At 44.2% G+C, this 13609-nt stretch overlaps 1 pseudogene; it reads left to right on the top strand.

The window, feature by feature from the left end:
• Positions 1 to 10514: 10514 nt before the first annotated feature.
• Positions 10515 to 11765, top strand: LOC102485709 (heterogeneous nuclear ribonucleoprotein H2-like; annotated as a pseudogene).
• Positions 11766 to 13609: the final 1844 nt, after the last annotated feature.

The raw sequence follows: 13609 nt of genomic DNA, 5'->3' as shown, positions 1-13609 counted from the left end.
TTCTGTCTCTATGACTCTCTCTGTCTGACAAGTGCACACGCCCTATAGCAAAAACCTCTGCAAAACAAACAAACAAACAAAAAAATCCTGAGAGGAGACTGGAGGAGAAGGGATTGTGGTTTGGTCATCCCCCCTGGGAATGATTTCTCACTTTCTGTTTCTCTGTCTCTCTGGTGAGCACATGTGCCCTATAGCAAAAATCTCTCTAAAAAAAATAAAATAAAGGAAGGGGACCAGCAGATGGTATAATGGTTATGTTGCTGGGCTCTCACATAGTCAACTGCAGTTCGAGTCCCAGACACAGTGGCTTAAAACTCACACCGGGTGCGTGTGCATGTGTGCCCAAGATCCCAAGAGGAGAACAGAGAAGGGATTGAGGCGTGACCATCACCCCTGGGGGGTGATTTCTCACTTTCTGTCTGGTTGCATTGTTGGACTCCCACGTAGTAGACCATGGTTCAAGTCCTGGACCTGGCAGCTTAAAATTCACACCAAGTGTGTGTACAAGCGTGCCCAAGATCCCAAGAGGAGAATGGAGGAGAAGGGATTGCAGAGTGGCCATCCCCCCTGGGGGGTGATTTCTCATTTTCTGTCTCTCAGGTGAGTGCACATGCTCTATAGCAAAAATCTCTCTCTAAAAATAAAAAAAAGAGGGGAAAAAAGTTGATAAAAGTTAATATGGAAGGACCCCGAATTCATGTATAACTCAGGGCGTATAGCTGCCTGAAGTTTCTACCCTCCTGCAAACTTACTGCCCCACTCCAGAGCTACAGGGTAACCTTAAAACCTTGAATAGATTAGTATGTTGAGCAGGTTAAAACCTCAAATATATTAGACTGCCTCCTTCTCTGCCTCCAACCCCCAGTCCAAACTGGAGATTCATAGTACTAACTCCTTTGTTCTCGCTCCTGTAATCAACAGTTCACCTAATCTCTCTGAGTGCTGTTTTCCATTCCTCTGTGTCTGGTTTTCTGCAGCAGAGTAACAACAACAAAAATCCAGCCCAGCCACCATGGCACAATTGGTGGCACAAGTGCACTGCAAGGCTGGAGGCCGTATGGACAACTGTGCATTTGGATTCCTGGTTTGGGCTCCTATTCTTAGTGATATAGGGAATCACTTGTTGCATTTTTTTCTTTATATATTTATATACAAAATATATAAAATATTATATGTATTTTTTTCCCATAGGACATGTATGATTGCTGAGAGAGACAGAGAGAAAGGAAAAGTGAGAAATCACTCCCCAGCAGGGATGACCACATCACAATACCTTCTCCATTCTCCTCTCAGGATTTTGGGCACACATGCACGCACATCTAGTATGTCTTTCAAGCAACCAGGTCTGGCACTCAAACCATGGGGTCAGCCATGTGGGATCCAGCACCTTAACTACCATGCCACCTGTTGGATCTCAAACTTGCCTTTAAAAAGAGCCTGGTGGAAGACAGGGCAGATGACATGGTGGTTAAGGCACTGGATCCCACATGGCCAACTCTGCACTCTGTGGTTCAAGTCCCAGACCTGGCAGCCTGAAAAACATGCCAGGTCCATATACATGCATTACGGTGTGGTTATCCCTTGGGCATGATTTTTCACTTTCCCTCTCTCTGTCTCCTTCGGCAAGCATATACACCCTATGGCGCCAGTGGCTTAAAACTCATGCCAGAGGGACCAGCAGTTGGCGTAATGGCTATGTCACTGGACTCCCACGTAGTCGACCACGGTTCACATCCCGGACCCGGTGGCTTAAAACTCACGCCGGGCGCGTGTGTGTGTGTGTGCTCAAGATCCTGAGACAAGAATGGGGGAGAAGGGATTGTGGCATGGCCAACCCCCCTGGGGGGTGATTTCTCTCTTTCTATCTCTCTGTCTCTCTCTGTCTGTTTGGCGAGCGCATGCGCCCTATGGCAAAAACCTCTAAAAAAAAATCTCATGCCAGGCACCTATGCATGCATGTGTGCCCAAAATCCCAAGAGGAGAATGAAGGAAAAGGGATTGTGGTGTGGCCATCCACCCTGGAGGGTGATTTCTTACTTTCTGTCTCTGTCTCTTTGGTGAACACACGCACCCTATAGCAAAAATATCTCCTAAGGGGGAAAAAAAAAAGATGTATCCCACATAGCTCATTGTGTAGTTTGAGTCTCAAACCCTGAAGCCTGAAAAATGTACTGGGAATATGTATATGCATATCCCAAATCTAGAAGGGATGGAGAAGTGGAGAAGGTACTAGACATGAGCTAAAGAAAGGAAAGGAAAGGAAAGGAAAGAAAAAGAAAAAAAAAAGTGCATGTGTACATGCATGCCCCAAACCCCAACAGGTTGGAAAAATGCAAGTGAGGTGGGAGTACTGGGTGATCAGACCAAACACCCATGTCAGTTCTTGTCCTACACTCATGAAGAATTAGAGATGAGGACACAGAGAGGAGAGGAAAGTGGGATCCAATGTTAATTTGACCAGAGAGAGACGGGACTGGGGGGGCAAAGTAAGAAAGCAAGTCACCGGGTCTGGGACTTGAACCCTGGTCAGCCATGTGGGAATGTCCAGCACCCTAACAACCATGTCACCTGCTGGTGCCCCATGGCAGTTCTTGTCCTATGTTCATGAGTAATTAGACACATGGACATAGAGAAGACAGAAAAGTGGAATTTATTAAGGAAGGAGAAAAAGCTTCCAGTGCAATGGAAAGGGGCCCAAATGGGTTTCCAAAGAGTTACTGGAAGCAAGGGGTTTTTTTTATCTAGCAGTCCGAACAATGGAGTGGCTCTCTGATAAGGAAGTGGGCTTCAGAAACTGGTTACATCGTAGTCTGAGTGATTTATTACCCTGTTCTTTGTGAGGTCAGCAGACCATAGTGTCCTGTACATCTTGTCAGAACACAGCAACTGAATGGAAACTGTTGCCCTTAGCTACAGTTGCTATGAGTCTCAATGCAGCCAGCTTTTGGCTGTGAAATCTTAGTCACTGTGGGGCCAGCAGGTAGCGTGATGGTTGGGACCCTGGACTCCCACATGGCTGGCCAAGTTTCAAGTCCTGGACCTGGCAGCTTGCTTCTCTCTCTCTCTAGTCAAATTTAAAAAATGATAATGATGAATAAAATTAAATGAAACATTAAAAAAAAAATCTTAGCCACTGTGTCTCCATCTTGGGTCTTTACCATGTCTATGTACTCAATATTCCTATCTTTTGCCTTATTAGCAAGGAATCACAAATTATTTAGAGACATGTAAAAGGGGTTTATAAGGGGTTTATATTGTACATTAATTAGACCATAGAGGAAACACACAGAGACTTTGTTAAAAATAAAAACATAATGACTTCCTGTTGGGGCCCTTACCCTATCTGCCTATAAGTGGGGTCTAACTCCTATCTCAGAAGAAAAGGGATTACAATGTGATCATGCCCCATTGAGGCGAGTGGTTTTTCTGTCTCCTCTCTTCCTGTCTCTCTGGTGAGGGCATGCATCCTCAAATGAATAAATAATTTATTCTTTTAAAAGAATTATTTTACTTATATTTATTTATTTATTTTTAATTTGCCTGGAGAGGGAGAGGAGAGGAGAGGAGAGAGAGAGAGAGAGAGAGAGAGAGAGAAGGAAAGTGAGAAAGCAAGCCGCCAGGTCTGGGACTTGAACCAGGGTTGACCATGTGGGAGTCCAGTGCCCTTAACTGCCATGGCACCTGCCAGCCCCATTATTTGTTTTTATATTAATAGTTTTGCTGCTATAAACATCCATGTGCAAGCAAAAAAATAAGTTTTGATATAGGGTGTGTGTTCTCCCCAGAGAGAGAGAGAGACATAGAGAGGGAAAGTAAGAAATAACCCCCAAGAGGTGATGGCCATACCACAATCCCTTCTCCTCCATTCTTTTCTTGGGGTTTTGTGCATGGATACATGCGTGGCATGTTTTTCAAGACACTGGGTCTGGGAGTCGAACCACACAGTTAGCCATGTGGAACCCAGCTGCCTTAACCACCACACCACCTAACTGGCCCACCTCTGGTGATTGAAAAACATTAAATAAATTTAAAAAGTAAAAGAGAATGACACCAGAAGTTTTAGTAAGTAGAAGTCAGCTGGAGGAGTAGATTTGGGATGAGGAAATTGGGATTTTAGTTTTTTTCTTATTAAGTTTGGGAGGCTTATAAGATAACATACTGAGATGTTGAGTAGCCAGTTGGGTGTGACTAAAGACCAGAAGAGAGGTACAGATTGGAGATAAATATTTGGGAGCCATCAGTATGTTGATTTTTTTTTTTTTTGAGAGAAAGAGATTTTTGTTATAGGCTGCATGTGTTTGCCAGAGACATAGAGACAGAGAAACAGAAAGTGAGAAATCAGTCCCCAGGGGGATGGCTGGCTATACTGCAATCCCTTCTCCATTCTCCTCTCCGGATTTTGGGCACACAAGCACATGTGCCCAGCATGAGTTTCAAGCTGCCAGGTCCAGGTCTTGAATCACAATTAGCTTTGTGGGAGTCCAACACCACAACCACTGCTCCACCTGCTGGACCCTTGATTTTTTAAAAGAGATTTTTGCCTTAGGGAATATGTGCTCACTAGAAAGCCAGAGTTACAGAGACAGTGAGAGAGAAAGTGAGAAATTACTCCCCAGGGGGAATGGCCTTGCCACAATCTCTTCTCCATTCTCCTCCTGAAATCTTGGCCATCCCCGCACATGCGCCTGTTGTGATGTTCAAGCCACCGAGTCCAGGACTTGAACCATGGCCAGCCAGGCGGGAGTCCAGCGACACAACTGCTATGCCATCTACTGACCCAATATATTGATGTTTTTAAAAGCCATGAGACTGAAATTCACCTAGGAAATAAATCGAAAACAGAAAAACAAATAAGTCAGAGAACCTTGAGCCAGCAGATGGTGTGGGGGTTAAGGCACTGGGTCCTACACGGCCAACTCCGAGGTTTGGATCCCATACTGGGAGGCTTTAAAAACACACCAGGCACATGTAGAGGTGTGCCCAAAATCTCAAAAGGAAAATGGAAGAGAAGAGATTACAGGCATGGCCCACCCTGGGGAGTGATTTCGAGGAGGAGGAGGAGGAGGAGGAGGAGGAGGAGGAGAAGTCAGAGAACCCAAGCCTTGGGACATTTCCAAAAGCCAGAGTTCAGGGAATTAGGAAGGAATCAGCAAAAGACCATGTAGGAACAGTCAGTGAGGCAAGAACAGAACCAAAAGAGTATTGTAGGAAGTCAACAGAAAAAGCATTTCAAAAAGGGAGTCATCAGCTGCCAACTGGTGTTGAGAGGGAAGGATGAAGACCATCCACTGGGCCAGCTGGTGATGGGGTGGTTAAGGCAGCTGGATCCCACATGGCTGACTGTGCAGTTCGAGTCCTGGACCCAGTGGCTTGAAAAACACTCCAGGCATGTGTGCATGTGTACCCATAAATATAATAAGAGGAGAATGGAGGAGAAGGGATTGTGACATGGCAATTCCCCCCTGAGGGATGCTCCCTCTTTCTCTCTCTGGTGAGCACATGTGCCCTATAGCAAGATGTAGAGTGATTACATGTAAAAAAAAAAATAAGAAAATAAAAAAAAATATATAAGAGAAGCAACCACTATATGCTGGCACTGGATATACAAGAATGTAGCAGAATGAGACCAGCAGTTGGCATAATGGCTAAGTCGCTGGACTCCCATGTAGTCAACCGCAGCTCGAGTCCCGGATCTGGTGGTTTAAACTCACACTGGGTGCATGTGCGTGCCCAAGATCCCTAGAGGAGAATGGAGAAGGGATTGAGATGTGGCCATCCCCCTGGGGAGTGATTTCTCACTTTCTGTCTCTCTGTCTTTTCTGGTGAGCACATGTACCGGGAACCCCGCAAAAAAAAAAAAAAAGAATGTAGCAGAATGGCTGATCCACTGTACATACTATGGTAGGTAGATACTTCATACATTTTTAAAATTGTAGTCAAATACACATAACACAAAATTTACCATCCTGACCATTTCTAAGTATATACTTCAGTAGTTTTAGGTATGCACATTGTTGTGCAATGGGTCTCTAGAACTTTTTCATCTTACAAAACTGAAAACCAATAAATTTCAACATGATTTCCTGATAAATCTCTCAGGGAAGTAAAACTTACAGCTAAAATACTAAATGGTGAAAGACTATGCTTTCCCCATAAGACCAGAAGAAGACAGATATCTGCTCGCATCACTTTTTGTTCGCCAAAGAATGATTTATTTAATTTTACTTATTCATTCACTTATTTTAATTTCACCAGAAAGAGACACACAGAGAGAGAAAGAGATGGAAAGTTAGAAAGCAAGCCACCAGGTCTGGAACTCGAACTGCAGTCGGCCATGTGGGAATGTCCCACGCCTTAACTACCATGCCACCTGCTGGCCTCTTCACTTCTATTTAACATTTCATTAAAGATTCTAGCCAGTGTGGTACCAGCAGATGGTGTAGTAGTTACATCACTGGACTCACACCTGCCTGACTGTGACTTGAGTCCTGGACCCAGTGTGTTGAAAATCACGCCGGGTACATGTGCATGTGCATGTGCATGTGTGCCCAAGATCCTGGGAGAAGAATGGAGAAGGGATTATGGTGTGGCCATCCCCCATGAGGGATGATTTCTCACTTTCCCTCTCATTCTCTTTCTCTAGCAAACACATATGCCCTAAGGCAAAAACCTCTAGAAAATATATTCTAGCCAATGCAACAGTCAAGAAAAAGAAATAAAAGGCTACTGAATTGAAAAGGAAGAGTAAAACTGTCTTTATTTGTAGACAACATGATCGCCTAATAGAACACCTAATGGGGGGGCTGGCAGGTGGTGTGGTGGTTAAGAGTGCTGGAATCTCACATGGCCGACCATGGTTCAAGTCTGGAACCTGGCGGTTTGCTTCCTCTCTCTCTGTCTCTCACTCTGTCCCTCTCTGGTCAAATTGAAATAAATGAATTGATAAAGTTAAATAAAATAATTCTAAAACAGAAAAGAAAAAAGAAAAGAAAACCTAATGGAGTTTACCCAAAAAAGCTAATAAAAGGGCTGCCTCATGACCTAGTGGTTAAGGCAGCTATATCTCACACAGTCAGCTGCACAGTTTGAGTCCCAGATCCAACAGCTTGAGAAACACACTGGGCACATGTGCACTAATGCCCAAAGTCCTGAAAGGAGGGAGAGATGGAAGAGAAGGGATTGCAGCATGACCAGTCCCCATGGAGATGCTTTCTCTTCTCCCTCTCTTTCTCATGTCTCTCTCTCTCTCTCTAGTGAGCACATGCACCCTCTAACAACAAGAACAACAACTACTAAAACTAATTTGTTAATGGGCCAGGAGATGGTGTGGAGGTTAAAGGGCTGAATCTCACATGGTTGATTATGTAGTTCGAGTCACGAAGTCAGTGGCTTAAAAATCGTTGCCAGGCACATGTGCATGCATTCCTAAAATCCTAAAGAGATTGGAGGAGAAGGGATTGTGACATGGTCATACCCTCTGGGGTAAATTTCTCACTTTCCCTCTCTCTCTGTTCCTCTGTATGTCTCTCTCTGGCAGATGCACATGCCCTATAACAAAACTAAATAACAAAAAATGAAAACTAATTTGTTAGGGCCAACCAGGTTGCATGGTGGTTAAGGGAATGGATCCTACCTGATCAACTGTACAGTTTGAGTCCCAGACCTGGTGGCTTGAAAAACATGCCAGATGTATGTGCATGTGTGTCCAAAATCCCTAGAGGAGAAGGGATTGCAACATGACCGTCCCCCACCCCCACCCCCACCAGTGCTTGCTTTCTTTTTCTTTTCTTTTCTTTTTTTTTGGAGAGGTTTTTGCTATAGGGCACATGCACTGGCCAGAAAGACAGAGAGAGACGGAGGGAGGGATGGCCATGCCGCAATTCCTTCTTCTCCATTCTCCTCTCGGGATCTTGGACACACACACACACGCCCGGTGTGAGTTTAAGCCACCGGGTCTGGGACTCGAACTATGGTCGACTACATGGGAGTACATTGACATAGCCATACGCCATCTGCTGGTCCCTGGGGCTGCTTTCTCACATTCTCTCTCTGTCTCGCTCCAGTGAGCTCACATGCCCTATAGCAAAATGTAAATAAATAAATGAATGAATAAATAAAACTCATACGTTAGTTTAGCAAGGTTGCACAATACAAGATAAATATACAGAAATCAATTGTATTACTTTTTTTTTAGGTTTTGCTATAGAGCACATGTACTTGCTAGAGAGAGACAGAGGGAGAAAAGAGAGAGGGAAAATGAGAAATCACCCCTGGAAGGATGGCCACATCTCCTCCACTCTTCTCTCAGGATTTTTGGCATGCATGCACAAACATCTATGATTCTTAAGCTACCAGGTACAGGATTTGAACAGTAAAGCTAGCCATGTGAGATCAAATTTCTTAACCAACACAACACCTGCTGGCCCCAAGTGTATTTCTTTTTTAAATAATTATTTATTTTTTTAACCAACGGAATTTTACTTATTGCATAATAAGCCACCTAACATCTTTCAGGTAAAAAAAAATACTAAATTTGAATAAAGATATCACAAAATGAATTAGAGCCCAATTAAAATTAGTTTTGGAAAGGGAACACAATTCTACTCAATTAAGGAAAACCTTTTTATAAACCATAGATTAGTTTATTTTTAATACCCATCATGCCATGAATTCATAGGGAATAGGTTCCAGAAGCTCAGGCTCCTTTCCATTGGTTCTCACAGAGTGTGCTTCTCTGGGTGGAGCAGGCTGCAACTTCAGTTGAACCCAGGTAACTTTCTCTTTGGCTTCCTTCTTTTTCTGGTTATTTTCCTTCACACGTTTTAGGAAGCTATCTCTGCTCTTAGAATGCTTAATGCTTAGAATACCCACATTAATTCTCTTGGCCAAAATCTTGCCCTTAACATGTTTGTTCACAACAATGCCAACAGCATGCTGGGTAACATTGTAGACTCTTCCGGTTTTGCCATGGTAACATTTGTGGGGTATTCCTTTTTGCATCCTGATTCTTCCCCACTCCTAACCAAGCCCCCATCTTAGATTAGATTCAAAGTCTCAAAATGTCACAAAGTCCCCACTTTGCCATTTCATTTCTTCTCTCAGGCTAACAAATTTTGTCAAAGCAGTATTGTCTGTTTCCATGATAAGCATTAAACTCAGTTTCGTTTGACAAGGCCAAAATGAAAATTTTGACTATTTAAAATATGAAGGACCAGCAAATGGCCTAATGATTATGTCACTTGACTTCCATGTACTCAACCACAGTTCAAGTCCTGGACCTGGTGACTTAAATCTCACGCCGGGTGCATGTGTGTGCATGCCCAAAATCTCGAGAGGAGACTGGAGAACAAGGGATTATGGTGTGGCCATCCTGTTGGGAGTGATTTCTTGCTTTCTGTCTTTCTATCTCTCTGGTGAGCACACACACCTTGTAGCAAAAATCTCTCTAAAAAAGAGAAAATGAATTATTTATTTAATTTAATTATTATTTATTTTATTTAATTATAAGTCACGTGCATGAAAGAAAGAGAGGAAGGAAAGTGAGAAAGCAAGCTGCCAGGCCCAGGCCTTGAACCGTGGTCATCTGCATGGGAGTCCGGCACCTTAACCACCATGTCACCTGCTAGCTTCAAATTATATTGTTTTCTTTCTTTCTTTGAGGGATTTTTGGTATAGGGAACGTGTGCTCACCAGAGAGACAGAGAGAGAGAGACAGAAAGGGAGAAATTGCCCCATGAAAGCAAGCTGCCAGGCCCAGGCCTTGAACCGTGGTCATCTGCATGGGAGTCCGGCACCTTAACCACCATGTCACCTGCTAGCTTCAAATTATATTGTTTTCTTTCTTTCTTTGAGGGATTTTTGGTATAGGGAACGTGTGCTCACCAGAGAGACAGAGAGAGAGAGACAGAAAGGGAGAAATTGCCCCATGATGGGGATGGTTACACCGCAATCCCTTCTCCTCCATTATTCTCTTGGGATCTCGGGCATGCATGCACACACCTGGCATGAATTTTAAGCCACCACATCCGGGGCTCAAACTGTGGTTGGCTACATGGGAGTCCAGCAATGTAACCATGATACCATCTGCTGGTGCCTTTAATTATAATTCTTTTTTTTCTTTTGGAGAGGTTTTTGCTATAGGGCACATGTGCTTACCAGAAAGACAGAGAGACAGAGAGACAGAAAGTGAGAAATCACCCCCCAGGGGGGATGACCACACTGCCTGCATGAGTTTAAGCCACCGGGTCTGGGGCTTGAACCATAGTTGACTACATGGGAGTCCAGTGACGTAGCCATTATGCCAACTGCTGGTTCCCCCTCCAATTATATTTCTATACAGTAGCCGTGAACAGTCAGAAATTGACATGAAGGCTTATGTGAGCAGTAGTTCTGGTTGTCATTTACTGCCTCGCTATAGCCGTTTGAGGGAAGAAGGAGGAAGATTACCTGGTATCATTAGAGCCACATCAAAATTGCACTGAGCCAAGCTTGCCACCAAGAGCCCAACAGTCAACATGATGCTAAACCTAGAAGGCAGGGAGGGGTTCATGGTGAAGGTCAGGGGCCTGCCCTGGTCCTGCTCAGCTGATGAAATGATGCGCTTCTCTAACGCACATAGGGTATCCGTTTCATCTACACCAGAGAAGGCAGACCAAGTGGTGAAGCATTTGTCGAACTTGAATCTGAAGATGAAGTGAAATTGGCTTTGAAGAAGGACAGAGAAACCATGGGACACAGATATGTTGAAGTATTCAAGTCCAACAGTGTTGAAATGGATTGGGTGTTGAAGCATACAGGTCTGAATAGCCCTGATACTGCCAACGATGGCTTCATCCGGCTTAGAGGATGCCCATTTGGCTGTAGCAGGGAAGAGATTATTCAGTTCTTTTAAGGGTTGGAAATTGTGCCAAATGGGATTACACTGCTGGTGGACTTTCAGGTGCGGAGCACACTGGAGGCCTTTGTATAGTTTGCTTCACAAGAGATAGCTGAAAAGGCCTTAAAGAAACACAAGGAAACAATAGGACACAGTTACACTGAAATCTTCAAGAGTAGCCGAGCTGAAGTTCGAACCCATTATGATCCCCCTCGAAAGCTCATGGGTATGCAGTGCCCAAGTCCTTATGATATGCCCAGAGCTGGCAGAGGAAGGAGCTGGGTTTGAAAGGATGAGGAGGCGGGGTGCCTATGGTGGAGGGTATGGAGGCTATGATGACTATGGTGGCTATAATGATGGCTATGGCTTTGGGTCTGATAGATTTGGAAGAGACCTCAATTACTGTTTTTCAGGAATGTCTGATCGTAGATATGGAGATAGTGGGTCCAGTTTTCAGAGCACCAAAGTGCACTGTGTATATATGAGGGAGTTACCATACAGAGCCACTGAGAATGATATTTACAATTTTTTCTCACCTCTTAACCCCATGAGAGTACACATTGAAATTAGACCTGATGGCAGAGTTACTGGTGATGTGAAGGTGCTGTGGCAGCTATGGCAAAAGACAAAACTAATATGCAACATAGATATGTAGAGTTTTTCTTGAATTCTACAGCAGGAGCAAGTGGTGGTGCTTATGGTAGCCAGAGGATGGGAGGGATGGGCTTATCTAACCAGTCTAGTTATGGAGTTCCAGCTAGACAGCAGCTGAGTGATGGTTATGGAGGTGGTTATGGTGGTCAGAGCAGTATGAGTGGATATGACCAAGTTCTTCAGGAAAACTCCAATGACTATCAGTCAAACCTCGCTTAGGTAGAGAAGGAGCCCTTAACAGCTAATACAGAAATAAAAGCTGTGCATTAAAGGAAGTTAAATAGAATGGGAGGGATGTCTAGTATATCTAGTATGATTGCTAAATGCGAAATAAAACTGATTCTGATATAAAAAAGAAATTGACATTTTAAAAAAGAATGATTTTATTTATTATTCTTATTAATTTTTTTTAGGTCACATGCACTCATCAGAGAGAGACAGGCAGAGGGAAAGTGAGAAAGTAGGCCACCAGGTGCAGGACTCGAACTGTGGTCAACCATGTGGGAGTCCAGCATCTTAACTACCATGCCAGCTGCCAGCACCCAGAAATTGACATTTGAAAATATTATGTAAGACCCAACCCTTATGGCTCAGCTCATAGTATACTGGACTGTGGAGATGGAAGACCATGGTTCAAGTCCTACACCTGAAAACACTAGGTGCATTCACATTTGCTCAAGATCCTTGTAGGTTAGAGGACTGGAGAAGGGAATTGGGGCATGAACTAGCCCTGTGGAAGATGCTTCTTTCTCTCTCTTACATGCACCATATCATGGATAAAAAATAGGGCAAGCCCCAGAGCACAGTGGTTAAGCAATGTGCAGAGGAAGCCAGATACCACATGGCTGAGCAGTATTTTTAATTCCAACTCCTGGCAGTTTAAAAAACATGTGAGGCACATGCATGTGTGCCCAGGATCCTGACAGAATAGAGAACTGGAGGAAAGGTTGCCCTCATGGCCTAGTGGTTAGGGGAGATGGTTTTCAGGAGCAGTAGATGGCATAATGGTTACGATGCTGGACTCCCACCTGGCCAACCGCAGTTCGAGTCCCAGACCTGGCAACTTGAAACTCATGCTGGGTGTGTGTGTGCATACATGCCCAAAATTCAGGGAGGAGAATGGAGGAGAAGGGATTGCAGTGTGGTCATCCACCCGGGGGTGGGGGGTGGGGGGTTGGTGGTTTCTCACTTTCTGTCTCCCTGTTTCTTTCTCTGTGTCTCCAGCGAGTGCATGCTCCCTATAGCAAAAATCTCTTTCTCTAAAAAAAAACGGGAGATGAGTTTTTTTATTATCTTTATTTTTTATTTAACTGTATTCATCCCTTCTAATTTGAGAGGGACAGAGAGAGAGAGAGGGAAAGCAAGAAAGCAAGCTGCAAGGTCCAGGACTCGAAGCACAGTTGGCCATGTGGGAGTACAGTGCCTTTAGCCACCATGCTACCTGCCGGTCCCGAGATGGGTCTTACATGGCCGACCATGGTTTGGATCTAGGCCCTGGAAGTATGAAAAATACACTGAGTTTTTTCACTTCCTCTCTCTGTCTCGAGTGAGTGTAAATAAATAAATAGAATATTTTTTTAATTACGTATTCAAATTATATATCATAACTTGCCTGTAGTATACCTTGCAGAGACACTTCTTTGGTGAGAATTCATGATGGTTTAAAAAAAGAAAAAACAATGGGACCAGCAATTAGTGTAATGGCTATGTCGCTGGACTCCCATGTAGTCAACCGTGGTTTGAGTCCCGGACCCAGTGGCTTAAACTCACGCCAGGCGCGTGTGCGTGTGTGCCCAAGATCCTGAGAAGAGAATGGAGAAGAAGGGATTGTGGGGTGGCCTTCCCCCCTGGGCAGGTGATTTCTCGCTTTCTATTTCTCTGTCTCTCTCTGTCTTTTTGGCGAGCATGCACGCCCTATAGGAAAAAGAAAGAAAGAAAAAGAAAGAAAAGGAAGGAAGGAAGGAAGGAAGGAAGGAAGGAAGGAAGGAAGAAAGAACAACAGAAAATCTAGGGCCAGCAAGTGGCGCAGTGGTTAAGGAGGCTGGATCCCACATAGCCAACTTTGTGGCTTGAGAAACA

The sequence above is a fragment of the Tupaia chinensis genome, unplaced genomic scaffold (assembly GCF_000334495.1).
Source record: "Tupaia chinensis unplaced genomic scaffold, TupChi_1.0 Scaffold142384_1, whole genome shotgun sequence".
Classification (NCBI taxonomy): Eukaryota; Metazoa; Chordata; class Mammalia; order Scandentia; family Tupaiidae; genus Tupaia; species Tupaia belangeri.
The sequence above is the reverse complement of the archived record's forward strand: the minus strand, read 5'-3'. Positions and strand labels throughout refer to the sequence as shown.